This window comes from Eublepharis macularius, chromosome 11 (assembly GCF_028583425.1).
Source record: "Eublepharis macularius isolate TG4126 chromosome 11, MPM_Emac_v1.0, whole genome shotgun sequence".
Classification (NCBI taxonomy): domain Eukaryota; kingdom Metazoa; phylum Chordata; class Lepidosauria; order Squamata; family Eublepharidae; genus Eublepharis; species Eublepharis macularius.
This window is the reverse complement of record NC_072800.1, coordinates 41,420,458-41,442,737: the sequence shown is the minus strand read 5'-3', so window position 1 is coordinate 41,442,737 and position 22,280 is coordinate 41,420,458. Positions and strand designations below refer to the sequence as shown.

The 22,280-nt window shown below is 42.8% G+C and overlaps 1 protein-coding gene across 2 annotated transcripts in view; it reads right to left on the bottom strand.

Moving 5' to 3' along the window:
• The window catches only part of THRB (thyroid hormone receptor beta), a 244,238-nt gene extending 231,088 nt beyond the window's left edge, over window positions 1-13,150 (bottom strand). For both annotated transcript variants that reach the window (XM_054991370.1, XM_054991372.1), the window contains exon 1: window positions 13,071-13,150. The gene's annotated coding sequence lies outside the window, so the exon portion shown is untranslated. The remainder of the gene's footprint in view (window positions 1-13,070) is intronic.
• Window positions 13,151-22,280: the final 9,130 nt, after the last annotated feature.

The window sequence follows — 22,280 nt, the reverse complement described above, 5'->3', positions numbered from 1 at the left end:
AACGAATATACTGTGTTTTGAAATTACAAAAAAGAAGACACACAAGGACATATCGTGAACAGAGAAAGCAATCCTTAGTGTCTCGTTTTCACTGTGCTAAGTGTTCACCTGTAGTAATGTCGGTTACTTCCTGGTACATTAATCCCATTAACTGCTGTAACAAATTATAGGCTTCAATTTCAGCAACAGATATACTACAGTTACTGCCCATTTTCCAAACTCAGCATAGTTTTTTAGTCATATGAGTCCTGTTATTTTCCCAGCAATATCCAAGCACACAGCCAGCAAAACTTAAGAACTCAAGAGTTAGTGTGGTGTAGTGGTCAAAATGTCAGACTAGATTTAAACCTGGGAGATCCAGGTTTAAATCACTATTCTGCCATGGAAACTTGCTGGGAGTCCTTGGGACAGTCACTTACTGTCAGTTTAATCTACCTCACAGGGTTGCTGTGATGAAAAAATGGAGAAAAGGAGAATGCTGTAAGCCACTTTGGGTTCCCATTAGGGAGAAAAGTGGAGTATAAATGAAGTAAATAAATATAATCTTTAAACTCTTGTGTTGTTTCCTCTACTTCAGATGTCATAAGGGCAACCTATCAACTGCCATGTAGTACAGAGGTCCGACACCGAAACATTTTCTGGTGAGCCTTGCTAATGCCTACGTTCTCCTGAGATCAACAAGTACTAGAAAGTTCAAATTTCAACTAGTTTCACACACAGACCTCTCCAGCCACTGTATTTCCTCTAACAACACTGTAAAAATACCATGCTGCCTTCTGACCATTCTACTCATTTACAGAAACTGCAAGCTTAAAGTTTCACTCAGTGATTCTAGGCCCATTTGAGCGATCAGTAAATTTCTTCTCAGGCAATAAGGCTTTCAACATCCTGAAGCTACTGCCACCAGTTGTAACACTTGTTTAAGATAACTAACTTTATTAATGGATTACAAGTGTTCCAACAACACAACCTCCAGAGTAGATCTAAAAACTGTTCACCAACTTCCTTCAAAAGGGAAGAAGAACAAGAGCCAATACAGAACCTAGTAAAGCATTAAAATGTGTAACTACTCCACCTATTGGTTGGAGGTGTAAAGCATTAAGATGTGTAACTACACCACCTATTGGTTGGATGGCTACTTACATAACAATCATATATCTTTTTCTTCTGTTGTGGCACTCAGGGCGAAGCTACAAGTGACGAATGACACTTGAACAGCAAGTGGATTGAGTGGAGCGCAAGTGAACAGGGAGAAATACACTTGCCGTTCAAGTGTCATTCATCACTTGTAGCTTCGTCCTCAGGCAGCATACATGGGTTCTGTGAAGATTTCCCATCATGCACTGACCAGATAAATGCCTACTGAGCTTCAGGCACAGTTGCTATAATATAGTATTGGCAACCTTGAATACTATATACTGTACTTATTCATACTTATCCTGACCTGGATAGCCCAGGTAAGCCTGATCTTGTCAGATCTAAGAAGCTAAGCAGTGTCAGCCATGGTTAGTAAGTGGATGGGAGACCTCCATTGAAGACCAGGGTTACAGAGGCAGGCAATGGCAAACCACCTCTGTTAGTCTCTTGCCATGAAAACCCCACCGGGGTTGCCATAAGTCAGCTATGACTTGAGGGCACTCTTCATACCACTTATCCATATTTACTCCACAGAGTAGCAAGTCAATGAAACAACTACTTCTGCAAACCATGATTTTTTGGCATCAGCATAATATTTGAAGCTTCTTTTTAAAAATCCTACCAACATACAAATGTGTAGGTGTTTGCACACAGTTTGGGAGTTTGCATCCAATCCCGTGTCTCACTGGATAATTAATGTTGGAACTAACTTCAGCATATAAAGCACAACGGTTCACTTAGCACACTACAGCAACTTATGTTTCTAATAGTATTAGTGAAGGGGAAGAGCATCGGCTTTAACATGCAAAATGTCCCAGGTTCATCTCCACTTTCAAAAGACTGGGAAAAGTAGGTGATGTGAAAGACCTGAGACCCCAGAGAGCAGCTGCTGGTCAAAGCAGACAATTCAGATCTAGACAGATTAATGATCTGACTCAGTACAAGTCAGATTTAAGTGTGCCATGCAATAAGGTATCATTTTGAAACTTTGCTCTCCTCCTCCTCCTTTATGTTTGTATCTTCCAAAATTGGCAGGAGTACAGTTGCTGGCTCAGCAGGTTACCACTTCAATGAATGCAACACTTGCCCTGCATAAGTGGGTCATGCCAGCTTGGGTGGCATTGCTATAATAATGGAGGATGAATCCATGTTTGCCTTAAACTATTTCACATATTTTCTTACAGTATACTAAATTCTACTAATTACTCATAGAACTCTTCAATATATCCCTGTAACACATATTATTTTGAAGATAACACGTGCAATATTGTAATCGTTACCCTTGGCTTCTTCTACTATTACTGTTACAGAAACTCTCTCAAGCTTCTATTCCTGTTCTGTCACATGTTGTGGATCAGTTTATTAGAGGAGATGACCAGCCTAAAAATAGCCAAGACAATACTGTCTTCTTTTACATTGTTGTTCCTTATCATTCCATCTCAGAATTTAAAGGTGAAACAAGATGAATAGGTGAGAAGGTGCAGCAGAAAAAAATAGAAACAAACTATTTTCTTTTCAAAATGAGGAAAAACACAATACAAAGCCTTAGTTTCATTGCTTATCACACAAGATTTCAACAAAAAAAATCAATTTTTAAAACAGCTTACATGTAAAAGCAAAGAATTTGTCAACACATGCATGAATGCTTACGGTAAAAAGGAAATTAGTCTATAGTCCTCAGAACAAAATAGACAGAAAATCTGTTTTAGAAAACACAGTTGAAAACATTCACCGTAAAACCGTCAATGGTGAAAGTGTTGCCAGCCTCCCCCTTTCTGGAGTGTGAACTCTGTTGTCAATGCCCGTCTCCTGCTTTCTGGACTACGAACTCTGTTACCACTGCCTATCCCCTGAACCAGGGATTCTGCCATTTGCGGCTGCCTCCAGCCTTTCTGGTTTATGAACTCTGTCACCCCTGCCTGCCCTCTGCCTCCCTGGATTATGGGCTCTCTCACTTCATGCTGGGCACGAACTTTCCTTGAGCCATGGACCTGGCAGCTAGCAATGACGCACAAGCAGGGAGGGTTCTCTGTGAGATGGACTAGGCGCCCCCTGGCCTGCTCCCACAGGGAGACCACCGCAGGAAAGCCCTGGGTCTGCCATAATACCCAGAGCAGCATACTAGCGAGCCCACGGACGCACACCAGCAGCAAACCAGAGAAGAGCCATGTTCCCAGGCCAGAGGCAGTTACTACGGACAGCTTTCCATGAGTCCACCATTTCACTGCAGGGCTCCTGCCACATTCTAAGGTCCTGCCTCGTCCTGATATGCAGATCACTGGCCACAGCCCTGGGCTGGAAGAGACGTGCAGGCTGAACAAAACAAATAATGGACTCATATCAACACGCCCATCGAACCTCGTCATTCGAAGCCAATCCCATCAAGGTCAACCCGGCTTCTTGTCAAATCTAATCAACCCGCCAGACATTCCTTCCCTTCCCTTTTGTCCCATCCCCAAGGGTGTCACTATCGCACAATTGGATTCTAAAGTGTCCCATCAAATTCCTTACATTAACCCATCATATCTTTTGTTAAAACATCCTGAGAACCAGTCCAAGGCAGCCACGAAGGGTCCTGCCTCAGGACACATTTTTGCTATTTAAGCAGGCTCTGCCTGACACAAGGTGTGTGTGCCATCCCTGACCCAGATAGACCCTCTGCGTGTAGTGTGGGCACTGTACATCGCTCCCCCACCCTCGCTGCTGGAATCCCTGCTTCTCGCCTTGATCAGGTAATGTATCGCCCCCTCTCATCGATCTCAAGTGGGAACCTGCTAATGTGCATGTCTCTTTAATTCTTTCCAACCTTTGTTTCTGAGTTCTTTTATGTTCGATGTATATATGTGTTATTGTAGGCTCACGCAACATCTTTAGTAAACATTATGTATTTGAATATTAGCCTCCTCTTTCCTGTTTGAGTGCTCCAGAAGACTGACTCTGGTATACATTGGTTAAAGATCCGCGCTAGCTCAGGCCGAACTGCTTGCTAATTTCCCCTATAAAATAGCAGTTCTGGTAACAAAAGAAGCCAATAGTTTCTACCCTCTGTGTCTGCACAGAGATCAAATTGCAGCTAACATTTTAATTATAATAATTTCCATACCATCTTCCCCAATACAACACAGCCTTGCTAATACTACTCAGAATAATTCCCTTGCCTTAGCTTTGTTTAAAGTTATCAGCTTCCAGGTGGAATCTGGCATTCTCTTGGAATTACAATCTATCTCTGGATTACGGAGATTATTTCCCCTGAAAGAAATGGGGGACTTCAGAGGGAAGGCTATATGGCATCATGTCTCCAATGAGCTCTCTCCCCTCCCCAAACTCTACCCTTCCCAGGTACTGACCCAAATCTCCAGGAATTTCCCAAGCCAGAGTTTGCAGACCTAGCTCTGTTCTGTTGCCATTTTAAATCTGCATCTAGCCTACATGGGAGACAATTTTACAGTTTCTGTATGAGAAAACACAAGGCAATATTCTGAACATTTCCCATATGTGATGGCTCTATTATCTCAAGAGCCTGGTGATGTACAGGAGGCAGCAGTGGAAGAAGGCAAACGGATGGGTGGCCATTAATATTATCAAACTATCATGGCAAAATAGCAAACGGTTGTCCAAGTGCAGTAAAACATTTACTAGAATAACATATTTACCTACTGAACTTAAGGCAAAAATGTTCCTCTCAAACAGAAGGTTTATCGTTAATTAAGGCCCTCCCTTTCTCACACAAAACTATACACATTCGCCAAACAAAACAGCACTCTGTGATGCTTTTATAACATTACTCCTTCCAAATCCTCTTTTCAAAATGCTAATTGATCCTCTAAATGAGGTTTATTAATCATTGATGGAAAACTGGCAACACCCTATTAGGGCATGCTTTGGCAACCTTTTAAAATATCCAATTAGGTCAAAATGTCCAATAAAGAAAGCTCTTGAGTGAGATGAAGGCAAGGCCTTTAATCCTAAAAACCTCAATGCGTTTAGAAGCAGATTAAAGTCAAGAGGTAGGAAAAGTAAAATAACCACAACTAGGCGAAGTTACTTAGAGAAGGGGTGTGGTGGTAACATCTGAGCTATACAGAACAACATATCACAAGTTTACCATTCCTATTACAACCTTAAAACCACTGAGCAATTTCCCCCTAACCTGCTTGCCTGTGTTTGCCCCCTGGTGAACATGATGGCCAGCACACAACTACCTCTAATTCTTCCTATCATGTTTGCCGGGTCTGTTTCCCATCTTCACAATCCTATCCGAAGATAACTTTACCTACATAAATGTACCCTGAAAGCAGATATCCTCATCCCTCCCCAATTAAGAGATAAAAATAATCTGTTTCCAAATTTAAAGATGATATCTTACAAAAATTAGGTCTCAGTTCAAGGTATTTTGTTGCCCCAATAAAGTTATATCCATTGTCTCTTCTCACATCACTGCCAGGAAGCAGCACCAGTTGCCTCCTTAGGAGCCAATAGCTGGGAGTAAGCCAAACCCCTCTGGTTTATTACTGGCAACTTCCAAGTTAAAATGGCCCAAGCAATCACTAGAGTGGCTTGGCTAGAGAACCAGTCATGATAGTTCGAACCACAGGGTTCCTGGTTCAAATCCCACAGTTCTAGACAAACACAACAGCACTTGTAGGGATTTAAGACACTGTAAAGTTTCAGTTAATAGGTTGTGCATATTCTTCTGTTGGATTTCTCATATACACAAACAATGATATAATCCCCTTGTAAATCTGTTTTCTTTTGCAGAGGCTTCAAAGTACTCTTATTGAGTGAATATCAACCACAAGAAAGCCGGATTTCAAGTCTTTGCAAATAGCTCCAGCCTCCCAGTCTACTGCTATAATTTGTATTTAGTTGCTGTTTAATTTGGAACAATTCATTCTGACATATAATTAAGCTCACATCAGTCTTCGAGTCAGTTCCACACTTTCACTGAGGCTATTGCCCACCTTTCCCTTTCTTCTATGCTTATTCAGCTGTTATGCTGCCATTGAATATATATTTCTCCAACCGTATCCTTAGTGCACCTTTGCAGGCTTTCAAGCCTACAGTGGCTGGACAACGTTGTTACATGACAAAATCACTGAAGACCAACAAAGCTGCTGAAACGCTGTGAACAGGTGAGGCACTCACAACTCTGCGTGAGAACATTCCTGTCTACTGAGACACTCTGTTGTTGATGTAAAAATCATAATTCTTCAACAAAGTGGTGCAGTGGTTAGAGCGTTGGACTAGGATTTGAGAAAGCCAGGGCCATTTTCACACGTTTTTAAAATAGCACTATACTCATGGAAGTTATGCTATTTTAAAGATGTGTGAAAATGGCCCAGGTCTGAATCCCCACTCTGCCATGAAGCTAACTGGGTGACCTTGGCCAATCACACAATCTCAGCCTAACGTACCTCATAGGATTGTTGAGGGAATAAAATGAAGGAGAGAAAAATTATGTAAGCCTCCTTGGATCCTCATTGGGGAGAGGCAGTGTATAAATAAAGCAAATAAATAACATAAATACATTTCTGGCTCCAGATTTAAATCAGTAGGTTCAGTTGTATTAACCACAGATTAGACATCACATCTTCTTTACTTATTACAGGGCTTAAATTATTCAGCATAACTAGATAGACCATGATATCACTGACTACAACATTTATGAGTGGTGGCTAAGTTTATAGGGTGTACTTTGAGTTGTCCATAGAAATGTCCAGGGCTTTTTTTCAGCTGGAATGTGGTGGAACGGAGTTCCGGAACCTCTCGAAAATGGTCACATTGCTAGTGTCCCCACCCCCTGATCTCTCCAGACAGAGGGGAGTTTAGATTGCCCTCCACGCCGCTGAGTAGCATGGAGGGCAATCTAAACTCCCCTCTATCTGGAGATCAGGGGGCGGGGCTACCAGCCATGTGGCCATTTTCTCCAAGGGCAACCCACTGAGTTCCACAACCTCTTTTCCCAGAAAAAAAACCCTGGAAATGTCACAAAGTATGTCTCGTGCATTTCATGGTCCTTTAACACAAGGTTCCAATTTTTTCCCCTCTGTGAGTTTATATATCTGTACATTAAAGTGTTAGTTCATGCATCTGATGACATTTTTATATTAGTTAACTTATTTTAATTGTAAACCACCTTGAGCAAGTATCTGATGAGGGGACATAGAAATCTTCTAAATAAAGTGGACCTGAGCCTATAGAAATTTATGCTACAATAAATCTGTTATTCTTTACATTGCCACAAGACCCCTTTTATTTGTTCCTGCAACAGATGAATAAAGCTACCCCATTGGAATGCTGCTAAGATTTTGCAGTTCTGAGTAGAGATGGGCACGAACAGCAATACGAACAAAAAAAAGCCACGAACAGCCCAATCTGCTGTTCGCGAACAAGCTGTTTGTGAGGCCCCATTCTAAATGAACAGGTGGTCGTTACAAGCCTCGTTCGTTGCTGTTCATTTTGCTGTTCGTCAAGCCAGACAGTCTGGCACTTGCAATCAATTCCCTTGGCAACTTAGGCAGAGTTTGTCTGAACTCTTGCTCTTGCCCTGGAAACCCCAATCTAAGCCCAATTTAGCTTGATAGGCAGGTCTTCCTTTCAAGTGTGGAGCTCCAAATTTGTTACAACAAGGGAGCAAAGACGGAGAGGGGGGGTCCCAGCTCTGACTTTGCAGACAGTGGAAAGGGAGAGACAGTTGCTATTGGCATTTTGATCGAGTGTATTGGAGCTTGAATTTTCTTTGTGTGTGGTGGGATAGGGATCTACCCCTTCAGGTTCCAGGGCTGTTGCCAGGCTCTGGGCCAAGCTATTCTTTATTATTGGTACCTTTCCTGGTGCCTGCTCAGGTCAGGTTTCTGGGAGTGGTGCGGTAGGGATCTTGACCAAACTTGGATGATGGCTGGAGGAGAGCCTGCTGGCCCCCGTGAACAGCCAACCACGAACATGTTTGTGAACAGGGCCATGTTCATGGTTGTTCGTGAGTCCCCGTTCATGGATGGCAATGAACAACGAACATCATGTTCGGTTTTTTTTCTGTTCGTGCCCATCTCTAGTCCTGAGTCCCAGACACTTGCATTGAATTGGTCTTTCTGTATTCTCTGGAGCAGGCCTGCACGTACATAGTCCTTGAACCACAGATGACATGCCAGCTACATACTGTATGGATGTTGTGTGAGATAAAGCCCCTGGTCTTGAGGCAAAACCAGGAGTGTCTAAATCTCCAGGCAAAATGCCAAACATGATTGCCATGGCATGTACGGTCTGTGGATTGTCCAGGCCTGTTCCAAGATAACATACATTTCTCAACTTATTATGGCAAATGGCCAAGAGTGCTTTTATTGCTGATAGTTGCCAATTTCTGTCATTTACTGTAAATGTAATGCGATCATTCTCTAGAACATTTACTCTGTGGTTGAGAAAAAAATGTCTGACTACCGAAATTCAATGCTCTTTCCAGATTTCCTGGCAGCTTGCTGTGAAAACTTGAATAAAACCTTAATATGTCGGTCCTTTCACACAACAATAAAAGTATTTTCATTCATAAATGTCTTATATCAGTATCCCACATAAAAAGTCCATTATATAAAACAGTAGTCACTTGAGAAGTAGCAATTTACCCTTCAAATTCCGAGGCGTAAGGATAGGCTTCATTCTAATGGCTGCACAGTCGGTAATGAGGTAGAAGGCTCAGAACAACAATGGACGGTGAACCCTCTGCAATTGTCAAAGTTCTAGAATGATGACACAATTGTACCTTAATATAGTCACACCTGCTCATATCCTGTCATTAACTAAAAATAAAAAATTTATACCACGGAAAATTGAATTCTGCAATGTATACAAGTTAAATGTATACAAATTAACAGCACACAGACATTTTACTGACTGAGCACGTTATGGTCTGTATCTGCTATTTAGCATTTGAAAAATGTCTACTAGAGTAATAGGAAACGGGGTATAGATTTTGGTTTATGGGGCAGAACAGAAACATGGAAGGAGTAAGGGGGCATTGAACACCCTTGAAGACACTGGCATCATATTTTAAAATATATCTCCACAAACATAAATGTAGTTCACAGTCACTAAGCCAACCAATATATTGAACAACCCAATAATGAGGGTTTTATAGGAAGAGAGCTGGGGAGGAAATGGGGAAGGATGGGCTAAACCTTGTCAATGCCTAGCAGCCAGATGTTAGTTTCAGACAGGTAGCCACGTTGGTTTGTAGTAGAAGAGCAAGATTCGGGTCCAGTCGCACCTTAAAGGTCAATGGGATTTCCAGTGTATGAGCTTTCAAGAGTCAGAGCTCCCTTCCTTAATTTGCCCAGATTATAAGGACCCATTCCTTTTTTGACTCCTTGTATCTGACGAAGGGAGCTCTGACACTTGAAAGCTCATACACTGGAACTCTAGTTGATCTTTAAGGTGCTACTGAATCTTTCCCATCAGTGTGGTGTAGTGGCTAGACTGTTGGACTAAGACAGGGGAGACCCGGTCTTGAAGCTGCACTCAGCCATGAAAATCTCCCTGGGTGATGAATAGTGTTGCCAACGGGCCTGGAGAAAAATGTTTTTGAATGGATGGAAATGGGCAGCTTTTGTGGCATAGAGGCACAATGGTTAACAGCATCCCATTAAGCCTCTATTAAAAGGATAAGATGTTTTGTCTTGGCAACTCTAGTGACTAGTCACTCTATCTCATCTTAGCCTACTTTTAGAGTTGCCAAGCTGTGTCTGGCACTCATCAGGAGCTTGGGGGGTGGGGACATGGGGGCTTGCCATGACATTCCAGGTTTCCCTGGAAGTGACAGTGGGTAGCTGTAGGAATCCCCGGAAACTCTATGGTTTTACCTACATTATAGACTATTTTGAGAGTAAAATGGAAAAAGAAACCTTGTAGCTCTCTGAGCTCCTTGGAGTTAAAGTGGAATTAAAAAGTGGTAAGATAAAAGAGTTAGGTGTAGTGGTTAAGAGCAGCAGGCAGGGCTGGCGCCAGAGGTTCTGGCGCCCGCGGCGGCGTGCACGTGCTCTGTGTGCACGCACGCCACGGACTGCATGATGACATCATCGCAGACGTCATCACGCGCCGCATGGGGGCTGGGCGGCACACGGAGGAGCACTGAGCGCAGAAGCTGTGAGCTGCTGCTGGGACGGCGCGCGGAGGCTGCTCCGTGCGCCGCCCCAGCAGAGGCTCACGGCTTCTGCGCTCGGCTGGGGCGGAGGAGTGCGCAGCGGAGCTGGCGTGGCTGGCTGCAGCAGCAGCTGCAGCCAGCCAGCCAGCCCCATGCCGCCACCACCACATGCCCCAGCTGGGCGCAGAAGCTGCGAGCCGCTGCTGGGGCGGTGCACTGAGGCTGCACCCGGCTGGTGTGTGGCAGCGGCGGCGGAAGCACAGGGCTGGCTGCTGCAGCCAGCTGCTGCAGCCAGCCACGCCAGCTCCGCTGCACAGTCCTCCGCCCCCAACACCCCCTTCTGCGCCCCCCCCCCCACTGCCCTTGCGCCCGAGGCCAGTGCCTACCTGGCCTCAATGGATGCGCCGGCCCTGGCGGCAGGACTCTAATCTGGAGAACTGTGTTTCATTCCCCAGTCCTCTGTCTGAAGCCAGCTGGGTGACTTTGGCTCTCTCACTCCCACCCACCTCACAGAGTGATTGTTGTAAGGATAATAACACACACTGTAAAACGCTCTGAGTGTGGCATTAAATTGTCCTGAAGGGCAGTATATAAATCAAATGTTATTATATTATTATTATATTTAAACTACAGCCTTGCATTTTTGTGTGTCTAAAGTCAAGACAGTAACCTAAATTTGAATAGGCAGCAGTTATAGTAATAAAAAAAAAGGAGTAAATACATGGAAAAAGTGAATGCTCTTCGTATCCCTTTACTGCCATTAACAACCGACTTCAGTGGTTTGTTTGGGAAATTCCTGTGGTGCAGAGGGGCCAAATAACTATCTGCAAGCATCAGGGAGGTAAATCATACCTCATACTTTGCAAATGATACTTAAAGCTATTAGAGAAGGGGGGCGAGCTTTATAGTCTTTGATCAGTAAACATGTAAGTGGTTCCATTTTAATTTGCTTGTTTTATTTCCATCATCAGTTTAATGGGCAAGTGGGAATACTGAACACAAATAAAGAATGAAACAGCGACCGTGCTTCTTGTCTGTTAGATGGGAAAAGGCTAGGGAAGAGTATGTGCAGCCTGGCCCACTTGGCTGTCTGCTCACATATCTGGATAAAGATAGCTGGATGCCTGGCTTACTTTACAGCAGGAGCAATATACGAATGCAGATCCCTGGCATGCACTCACTGTGGGATCAGCTCCTAAATAAACTCAGAGAAGGAATCCCCTCATTTGCTGTGCTGGGCCAGATTTTTCAAGACTCTTGGGCCAAAGCCATTTTACTGACAATGCTTGGTGACCCACATTTCAATATCTTTATTTGTTTACACTTTTACACTTTCCCTTGCTCCCAAAGTTTAGCTCTATAGACCAGATGCTATAATGCAAAGACACAGAAATCTTAGAAGTGCTGCAGACAGGTGTGACAGATCTGTCAATGGTCATATCTCATTAGAAGTCTGCCTTCCCACACCACTGATAGTATATAAAAATATACTGCAATCAACCCTGCCCCCCCTGCCCCCCCCCCCGCTGCCATCCCACCCCTTTTGTGTGGTTTTCTACTCTCTCCACTATATTTTGAAGGGTCTTGACAATGAAACAGCTTTCATTTGAATCAGGGAAAGTGTTCACCACGATTCATACACAAAGCCACACCCTTACTTAATAACTACTGCTCCCAAAAGCCATACTTGACTGTATATACCAGCAGTAGCAATCTTATATAAACTACCAATAACTTGTAAGACTGCAATCTTATACACAATTAGTTGTCAGATCCCCCATATGTACTCAACCAAGCTTATTTTCAAGAAAACACAAGTGCCATCAGGCTGCAAATCCCATAGAATTGCCTAGGGCTTATTTCCAAAGAAATGTGCTCAGGATCAGAAAGGGAGGCAGAATGTCTTAGAATCTCACAGTACACCCAAAATACTCATCTGAGAAGAGGGAACAGAATATTGTTTATTCGTTGGAGATGTAGACTGGAATCCAAAGCACATTTGCTATGGGGTAACAGTGGACTGCGGCTTGCCATTTCCAGGTTGGGAAATGCCTGAAGATTTGGACAGGAAGCCTGGGGAAGGAGGAGTTTGAGGACCGGGACCCCAGCAAGATATAAAGCCACATAGTGCAACCTCCGAAGCAGCAATTTTCTCCAGGGCAACTGATCGCTGTAGTCTAGAATTGCAGTTGCAATTCCGGGAGAACTCCAGGCTTGGTCTGGAGGTTGGCAACCCTATGACTCCAAACCCCCTCCAGTTTAAATCCGGAAGGCTGAAACTGGAGCGACTCGGTGCGGTGCTGTGCGGTTACTCATAACTTGGTTCCGTGTTAAACATACTTAGGATCGCACTGCATGACTAATCTGCCTTATATTCGTCTTGAAAAATACCAGGGCCTTTCTTCTTTTCTCTTCTCTTTTTTCGCACATGCCACCTTCCTGTTCAAAAACTTCCTCCCCCATCTTTTCTGCAGCTCCTGAAACCGCCCGCTCTTAATGATCCACGTGCAAGAGATGCGCGGTACCCCCGGCCCACTTCCAAAGCGCGCTCTCCTTCCTCTCCCTGTTGGACTTCGTACCCGCCCAAAGGCTGCCGTGCCATCTATTTTTGATGAGCCGCTCCATTTATATCCGCCCGCCTTGGCGGCAGCGCCGCAAAGACTTCTCGCGCCTCCCCCTCCCTCGCCTAGCCGCGAGCCGCGCTCGCCTCCTTGGCCGGCGGGGGTTTGCGGGGCGGCTGGGAAAGTGGAAGCGCCGCGCCGCGCGCCTCGCGAAAGGGGACGCAAAAGCGGGACGGGCTCACCTGCCAAACGCGGCGGGAGGAGACCAGCGAGAGGCGCTGAGGAGGTTCCGGCTCTTCCGAGGGCGAGAGGCGGCCCGTGTCCTGAAATGACCCGGCTGGCTGGCTGGCTGGCGGGCTGGGAGGGAGGGAGGGAGGGGGGAGCGAGAAGCGCGGGAGGCCGGCGGAGAAGAGCGAGCGACGCAAATGGAGCAGGACGCCGGAGTGCTCGGTGGAGCTGAGGCGGCGGCGGCGGCGCCCCCTCCCCCGCTTCTCCTAGTCACGCAATATTTGGCGCTTGTTTTCTCCTCGTGGGGGGATCTCGGATTTTACCCACTGAAAAGCAGAACTGGAAAAAAAATAATAAGGTGCAGTGCGAGCCTCTGCTTGTTTCCTTGATTTCTATTCTTAGGTTGCTTAGTTCTTCCTTCCCGGTAGGGTAGGCAGAAAACCTAATGGCCGAGTGGGGACTTGATCTCCCAGATCCTGAGCCAAACCTCTAACCTCTTCTCTGTAGTGGCTCAGAAGGAAAGCCTGCTGAGTTCAGTCTGCCCGGGTTGGCGCCCATGTTTAAAATGCTTTATTGAACTAGTCCTCAGGAAGCTTGGGCTTTTTTTTTAATGTGATAAGATTGGGGGCGATCTCTCCAATAGTGTTGGCAAGCTGTTAATGATGGCAAGATAAAGACTCAACAGGTGAAGCTTTTCCAGCAGGAAGGTGCAGCAGTAGGGGTGAAATTTCTACCTGTAGTCCAGTCTGTAAAAGAGGGCAACTCTGTGTGTGTGTGTAAAGTGACATCAAGTCACAGCCATCATATAGCAACCTCAGGGTTTTCAAGGCAAGAGACAAACGCAAGAGGTTTGCCATTGCCTGCCTCTGCATAGTGACCCTGGACTTCTCCCATTTAAATTCTAACCAAGGCTGACCCTTGCTTAGCTTCTGAGATAGGACAGACCAGACTAACCTTAGCCATCCAGGTCCAGATTGCATTCTATTTGTGGCATACATTATTCCAGGCTATCAACATTAGAAGTGCATTTAAAAAACTAATTTTGGTACCAGAGGCTGTTACTGACATAATGGGAGGGAGCTATGATGTGGGCTGTATCCACCTGTTGTTGAATATTTCACTTACGTGCTGTCACAGTCATTTGTAACTGGTTTGGCTTGGCTGTGCAAGAAAATCCAGTTGCAAATTATTGCTATAGAGCAACAATAACATAATAGCCAACAATTGTGTGGAAGCATCCTTAATCTCCTATGGTATTTAGACTTGAATGCTGGCCAGAGAGAACACAGCTAGCAAACACAGGATGATGCAAACATTTTTCGCCTTGTCCAGTCTTGCTGAAGTGTAGGTCAAGTTCCATAGGTTCTTGCAAGTACAGGAAAATCCCACTTCTTAAACAGAGTAAACAAGACAGACCAAGGTTTGCAAGAAGAAGAAAAAATGGTCGGGGGGGGGGTTAAAGATCCAGTGAAACTGAATGGATAGAGAGGCAAAAAAACAAAGGAAAAGCTCCTGAAGGGACATTTAAGATAAAACACTATTTGAATAGGTATAATTTAGAACTTTTCAAATTTTCATGGAAAGTAATGTTTACCAGGCTATGGCATGCACGGAGCTTTCAAGTTAGCAGTCCCAGCTCTCCAACAGATGGAGAATCTGCAGTTGTACTATGTGTTTCTTCTTTTTCTGTTTGTAAAGCCACCAACCTGTGAAGTAATTCCTAGATCACAGGGGTAGAGAAGAAAGAGCCACTCTGCATATTAATGCTCATAAGTGTCTTTCCTTTGTTATAACCAACGCCAGAATTCACAGCAAATTTTAGGAAAGAGTTTTGATTCCATTTGGATTACCCAAGGCTGAACAAGATTTTGAACCCATCTAGCCATTTAAGGATGAAGACAGATATAATATTCTCAGGCAAACATTCTCAAGTGAGGTAGATATGGTTTGTTTGCTGCATTCTGAGATACTTGTTCTTAGTACAGAGCATAAGTGTCAAAACCACTTCCTCAACATTTAAGAATATTTGTCTTCACAGGTCAAAATGGCTGCCAAGAGTTCTGTCCTACTGCATAGAATGTATGGCAGGACACACCAGGCAAAAACTGTCAATTACCAGTTTGGGCTGTGCTGAACATTTTAAAAGATTGTTTTGAAGAATATTTGTGGTCAGTAGCCCACTCAAGTACTTCCCAGAGAGACACAGCATGGAATTTGACCACTTATCTAATCTCCAAAGGTCAAAGTACTGATGAAATTCCATTAATGTTAACTGACTATGTCCTGCCCCTCACAGCTGCTGTTTAGTGTCTACTGTTCTCTCTCTTGGACTATGCTTCCTCTCCTGGGTGAGCCATTACTATTCTTTGTTTCTCAATAGCTCCCCCATTATTAGCATCTACCATATACATTCATTACTTCAAGTTTTATCTGCTCTTGGACCAGTGGCTAATTTTTTTTAAGGAGGTGACATAGCACAAAATCCATTAGGAAGCTCTGTTCTTTCATCTCAGCTGTACATGATGGGATATGGTTATTTGCTGAGATTGGAAATGCATTCTTTAACTTATTGTTTTTAATTTTATAATTAATATAAACAAGTTATCCAACATTTCAGCTTATAAATAGAGGATAAAACTTCACGAAAGAAAAGTGTAGATTTTCATAGAGAAGATGTTATCTTTGACCCAACTTTCCTGAGCATTCCAGTAATTAATAAAGCATTTCCATCTTTCTCTAAAACTTTAGCCCAATCATAAGAAGCAACCTTATTCACAATGCCCTGTACTGCAGTTTGACTTATCATTTTCTTTACCCAAGAATATTCTTGGTTTTCCAGCCCATCAGTTAAGACCAGCTTCTCAAACCCTGCTGTCTATTCTTGCCTTCAAAGGCGAGGTGGGTGGCAACTAAAGACATGGCATTTTCTGTGGTGGCATCTCGCAACTGGAACACCCTCCATCTTGATACTCACCAGGTGCCTATTGTAATGAGAAGATGCAAGATGTCAAGAATAACCCCTCAAGAGGCCCCTGGCCTCAGAAAAGACACAAATAAGGAAAAGAACAGTGAAATCCTAAGTCGTGTTACTCCCGTCTAAGCTTATTGAAATCAATGGGCTTAGACATATAGTCAAGAGATGCTTCTCTGACTATATGTATACAAATGAGAACAAGAGTGATAACCATTTGCCCATCTGCCAGAAAGAGGCAAGAAAGATCACTTGCTGATACCCTGAGTTGGAGCCATAAAGACTAAGGACAGGCACCATATTACAAACGGGTAAAGAATGGTGGGAAATGACAAGATCTCAACCCATTACAGGAAAGGCTAAGCAGCATGCCTCCCAAAAAGGAAGAAAAAAGAGTAAAAAGCTTTTGCATGCTTTTGTGCAAGATGTACAAGTCAAAAACAAGAGAATGGAAAAAAAACTAAGTGAAGTCTATAGACTATTCTCAGTTTCAAAGCTCCAGGCTTCTTTGTGCCCATTCATCTGAAAGGAATGTCAAGGTAAAGTGTAGACCTTAGCTAGCCTCATGTTTTGATTCTTTTCTTAGTGTTCTGCAGCACTTGTGCAATTGCTCTAGTGTCTTAAGTCCTAGTTCTGTGCTCCTAGTTAATGTATGTTAGCTGAATGAAGATCTTTTTTTCTTTTTTAGAGATCTCAGACTGTAACAGAAGTTTTTATTAAAGTGCCTGTTTATCCGCACGTAGACCAATCACCTGACCAGGCTAAAGAATTAGGTTGGGAGAGGGAAGTAAGTAAGCCTCTTGCATGCATTTAGGTAGCCCCTTCTCAGTAATTCAGACCACTGAGGGGAAGGTTGGAGAACAGACACATTTGAGTAGAATTCTTCCTGAATGTTCGAATAAACCTGCTGAGGATTTCTCTGTTGATCTCTCTAATTAAGGAGTATAACTAGAGTACTGGAAATTACCTTTCCCTGAAAATTTTAATTCTGTTCTGGAGGAGCGGGGGTAAGAGGCAGGGCTATTATGATGGTATAAGACAGTTCCTTATATCTACTCGTGTGTCATTTCAAAGGACCAACTTATCTTCAGCCACTTTTTGTGTGTGTCAGTAAACATTTAGAATATGTCTGCACTTATGTTTCTTGAGGCCCTGATTCAGTAGTTTAACACTAAACAAAGTGCAGAGAGAGTTTTACTATTTAAAAAATGGGAGGACCTGTGTGGCACTATAACACACTGCCACCAACGAACCTCACAAGTCATCAGTGTTTTTTATTTAGATGTTTGAAGTGGGGATTTGAACCTGGGCCACATCATTTTTTCTTCATCCATTTAATCCTCACAACAACCCTATGAGGTAGGTTAGGTTGAAAGTAGCATGACTGGCCCAAGGTCGCCCACTGAACTTCATGGTCAAGTAGGGATTTGAACCTGGGTCACCCAATACTCTAACCATTATACTATACTGCAAGTCAATTGCATCCAGCCCACCAAGAAAAAATGCCTATGCAGATGTTCCAGTAAACTGTGAAGAAAGTTCAGAAACAAAATACATCCACTTTTGCTTCCGCTGAGTTCCACTTGCAAAGTTAGTTAAGATTACAGGAAATCTGTTGCTTACATAATGTTCTCTAAACTTATATTGCTTGCATTATTTAAAACATGAATGGTTGCTGAATGCCAAATTCTTCCAAATAGCAGAGACTATTTTCCTCCTTACTAGAGTGAAAAAGAATTCAGTGGGATTTTAGCTTAGGTGTTACTGAAAGAGCTACACAGTATATAATCAGCTGAACTTAGCATTTTATACTTCTGATGCACTCTAACAATAATGGAAACTTGCTTTCTTCTCCCACTCACCACCAGCCTTGTAACACCCACCCCCCACACACACACACCTACACCTATAGACGCACAAATTAGGCAAAGTAGTTTCACCTGATTGATGGATGTACTCAGAAATAAGATTTAAAAGCCTCTGACTGTTACTGCAATTCACTTGACTAGACTTAGTAATACCATACCTGCTGAAACACAAGTGCAATTCAGAAACTGTAAAAGGATTAAATAATAAATAAATAACATCTGAAAGGTTTATATAACGTTCCTGCTTTCATTCAAGCATGAGCATGACAGTCTTATGGACCTGCTTTGTCATTGGCTAATGCTATTTCCCTATAGTTTATTTATTTACAAAACTTACATCCCTTCTTTCTGTCCATTGAGGGCCAACAGTTAAAACAAAGCCTTATAAAAACAACTAATAAAACCCAAATATGTGTAAAAATAGCTGGAAAAAAGGTCACTGAGGGAATGCCAGACAAAAAAAAGTTTTCATCTGCTGGTGAAAGTGATAGAAAGGGACAAACAAATATCCCTGGGGAGCGAGTTCCATAATTTTGGTGTCGTGACTGAGAAGGCCTTTTCTCAGGTTGCCACCAGTCTAATATTTATTTATTTTATTTATTTCAAATTTGTATTCCGCCCTTCCTGCAAGCGGGCTCAGGGCAGATACCAACATATTAAAAATACAATTAAAATACAATTAAAAAATCATATTCATTAAAAACATCACATTTAAAACAAGATGGTGGACGGTGGACAGCCATCAGAAGGAACAATCCCCGTATACATGGGTGTAAAAGATCCAAAGTTATCCCGCCTCTTGTTGCTTTTCCTTGTTGCTAATTCTCCAAATGCACAAGGAGACCTCTTGGGGGAGCAATACCGTAACTGGGTCCAAGTTTCATTTGAAATAATGATGATACCTAAATTAATTTCCTGGCAAGAACAGATTAATTCCCATAATCGATAATTATAGATTTTATTTTATAAAACTTGAGTGGAAGCTCTTCTGTGTTAATGTTTTCATAGCTAGACCTGCATAGCTAATTATATTTTTATTTTTCCAGCTTACCACCCATATACTTCGCAAACTTATTTCTGAAATCTTGAAGAGCTTGTGAAATGCTGTTAGTTACTTCATTATTTTGTAATAGATTATCCAGACACCATTGCCTATTTGGTACTCCTCCAATTTCTATTTACCATTATAACATTATAGGACAATGGGTTAACTATCTTAGCCAACAAGGTCATATGCAATATAAATATACAAATATTTATACAAATATATCCAAGGTCATATGCAATATAAATCACTATGTGGTGTGGAAAAAATACTGGGGGTGGGAGACCCCCAGAAACATCATGAGGAGGGAGCTGAAAGGCTGCCACAGTGGGAAGGGGGAAGGAATGGCAAAAATGTTTTTAAATGTTTTACATGCAATGTTTTAATGTTGTTATCCTCCCTGGGCCTGCTTGCGGGGAGGGCGGAATATAAATACGATAAAATAAAATAAATAATAAAAATTGCCTCTTCCTTTGTACATGCACATTTCTTCCCTTAGTCTTTTCAATGTGGATATGACATATGTCTATACAAAACAAAAAAGGAAGGATACAGTACTAACACTTGTTTTTTTTTTCAGAACCCTCCCTAACAGGTATTCTCTGTTAAGCCACTAGGTACAAATATGCTGCAAGAATCCTAACTCTGCCAATGCAAGTACAAATATGCTGCAAGAATCCTAACTCTACCAATGCAACTAAGTCCTTTGCACACCATATAGATAATAGGAATGTGCAGAACAAAACGAACGGAAAACACATCCAGAAATCACTGTTTTGTTTTATTAAAGCAGTTTCTGAAATGCTGAATCAAATTTGGAAACTAAATTGTGATGAGTCCTTCCCACCCCAAAGTATGTACATTTCATTTTGGTTCGTACCTCACAGCAGCAGCGGCGGTGGCAGAGGCAGGCAGGCACTAGGCTCACCTCACAGGGCAGCATCTTGTTTTCTTTAATAGCATTCACCCAAGGGAAGAGAGCCTTTATGTTATTAATTAACTCTGTTGGTAGAAGGAGGAATTACGCAATACTCATTAGTGCATCTTCCCCCCCCCCATTGCTACCCAAGCAATGGCATTGTCTCCAGGTTAGATGAACTGGCCACGCCTCACCCGGAAAAAACTAATAATGGCACATAATTGATTTGGAACCCCCAGACCCAAAACTGAAACTATTTTTTTCAGTCCATACCTCTTAATAGATAAGGCAGACAGGAGCCTAAACCTCTCAATGTGACTTCCAAATTCCTACATCCATTGTGCTGAGCATTCCAAGATGTGCAGAGCAGTCAAACATGGCAATAGTAGTAAGTATGGGACTTGGGGTAACTATGCAGGCAGCAGAAAGGGGTGGGGGTTGTTGGATCCAAGTGTTGGTAAGTTTTTCACTAATCATCACTAAAGATGGTGTGGATTCCAGCCAACAGTGTTTATGAACACAAAATCCTGTACTCCGACCATTGTTACTATTGGCCAAACACTCATAATTTCATTTTCCTTTGTACCTCACAGCAGCAGCAACACCACCACCCATTGGCTGAACCCAGCATGGGGTTTGTGAAACTGACAGCCCCTGTACAGGAGAAAGGGACTGTCAGTTTCACAGCCCCTGTGCCAGTTCCAGCGCAGGGTCTGTGAAATGACAGCCTCACGAACCACGAACTGGGGAAAAGTCGGAAGTTCGTGGTTCATGGAATGCTGTGAACCATGAATCACATGGTTTCGATTTTTTTTGTTCGTGCCTGTCATGCCTCAGGTAGGGTGAACCACCTTATGCTGCCACCACTCTGGGATTTAGGGTCCCTTGGGAAGGCCCAGAGTACCCTCCCAACCCTTCTGACCTCCATAGCTTGGCCAATTAACAGGCCTGAGGACCCGGTAGAGTAACAACAAACAAAAGAGTTTATTTACAATGAGGTCAGCTAATCAAACAACAAGCAAACAAGGTGCCTTAGCAACAATAGATTGGTGAAAGTAAAATAAACAAAAGGCCCTAGCACGACTGAACTAACTGTCCCTCTGTCTGCCAGGCCTGCCTTCTCACCCTACCTGGATGAGGGCCTCTCCCGCTAGCAGAAACCTCCTCTGGCCTGCTCCCTGGGAGAAAGAACACAGGCTTTTTTTCCCCTCCCAGACTTATATAGCACTAGCCCCCTGCGTTCTGATTGGCCAAAACAGCCCAGGGGCTCCTGGGAATTGTAGGCAGGCCTACTCCCACTGCTAACAGGCTTCTGAGGCCTTGCTAGGCGTTCCTGGCACAGCCAGATCATGACAGTGCCCATGTCTATTTAAAACTCATGAGGAGAAGGAATTATGATACAGCCATATTATAAGTACCTCCAATATTGTGGGAGCAGGTCTGCCCACTAACAGTATCATGCCCCCAAACAGAAGTATACTTAGAGATTCTTTCACCACAGGATTCAGTATCATTGCTATCTTATTCTATCAAAGTAAATGTAAAAAATATACACTTGGCAATGATAGTTATAGGTGGTATAGGAGAGAAGGCACCAATCTGATCCATGTTTCTGGAAATGTCTAAAAAATTACAATTTGGAATTTAACAAATTCTATTGCACTAAAGAAATAGCTGGCTATACACTCCTGTTAGAAATATTCTCAATTTAGTTTCTTTACCTGAAAAAATGTGATGGAATTGGAAATGATTGCTCATCTTTTTATAGCAGCAAGAGTGCTAAATGATTGCTCATAGATGGAAAAATAAATCTGCCAGCCATAATGGATTGGTTACCTAGAGCTAGTTGGGACACTGTTTCTATGTCAGATAGACTGAGGGCCAAGCTACACATGACGAATGACACTTGAACGGCAAGTGGATTGAGTGGAGGGCAAGTGAACAGGGAGAAATACACTTGCCGTTCAAGTGTCATTCGTCATGTGTAGCTTGGCCCTAAGCTAATGTGTGCCAGACAACAAAGGCAAGTGGGAAATCTGTTTCTAAGGAAATTGGTATTATTTCAGTGCTCTCCTAAACAGAGTTACTCCAGACTAAGCCTATCGATTTTTTAGGATGTTTGTCATGTATTGATAAACCAAGTACGATACAGTGTTCAACCATGCACTTTCTTAACTAATTCTGATTTATTTGTAGTTGAATCCTACAATCATCCATACTTACGTAAAATGTATGACTTTTACATCATTTAAAAAACAAATTTAAAAATAAATATCAAATCCACTATCCGGCTAAAGTCCCTTCAATTGTAAATGGATGTGAGCTTGCATTAAAATCAATGAGATTTTTAAAATGTTAACTTTAGTATTAATTATGATAATGTTGATGATCATGTTCTTATATAATAATAACATTCAATAA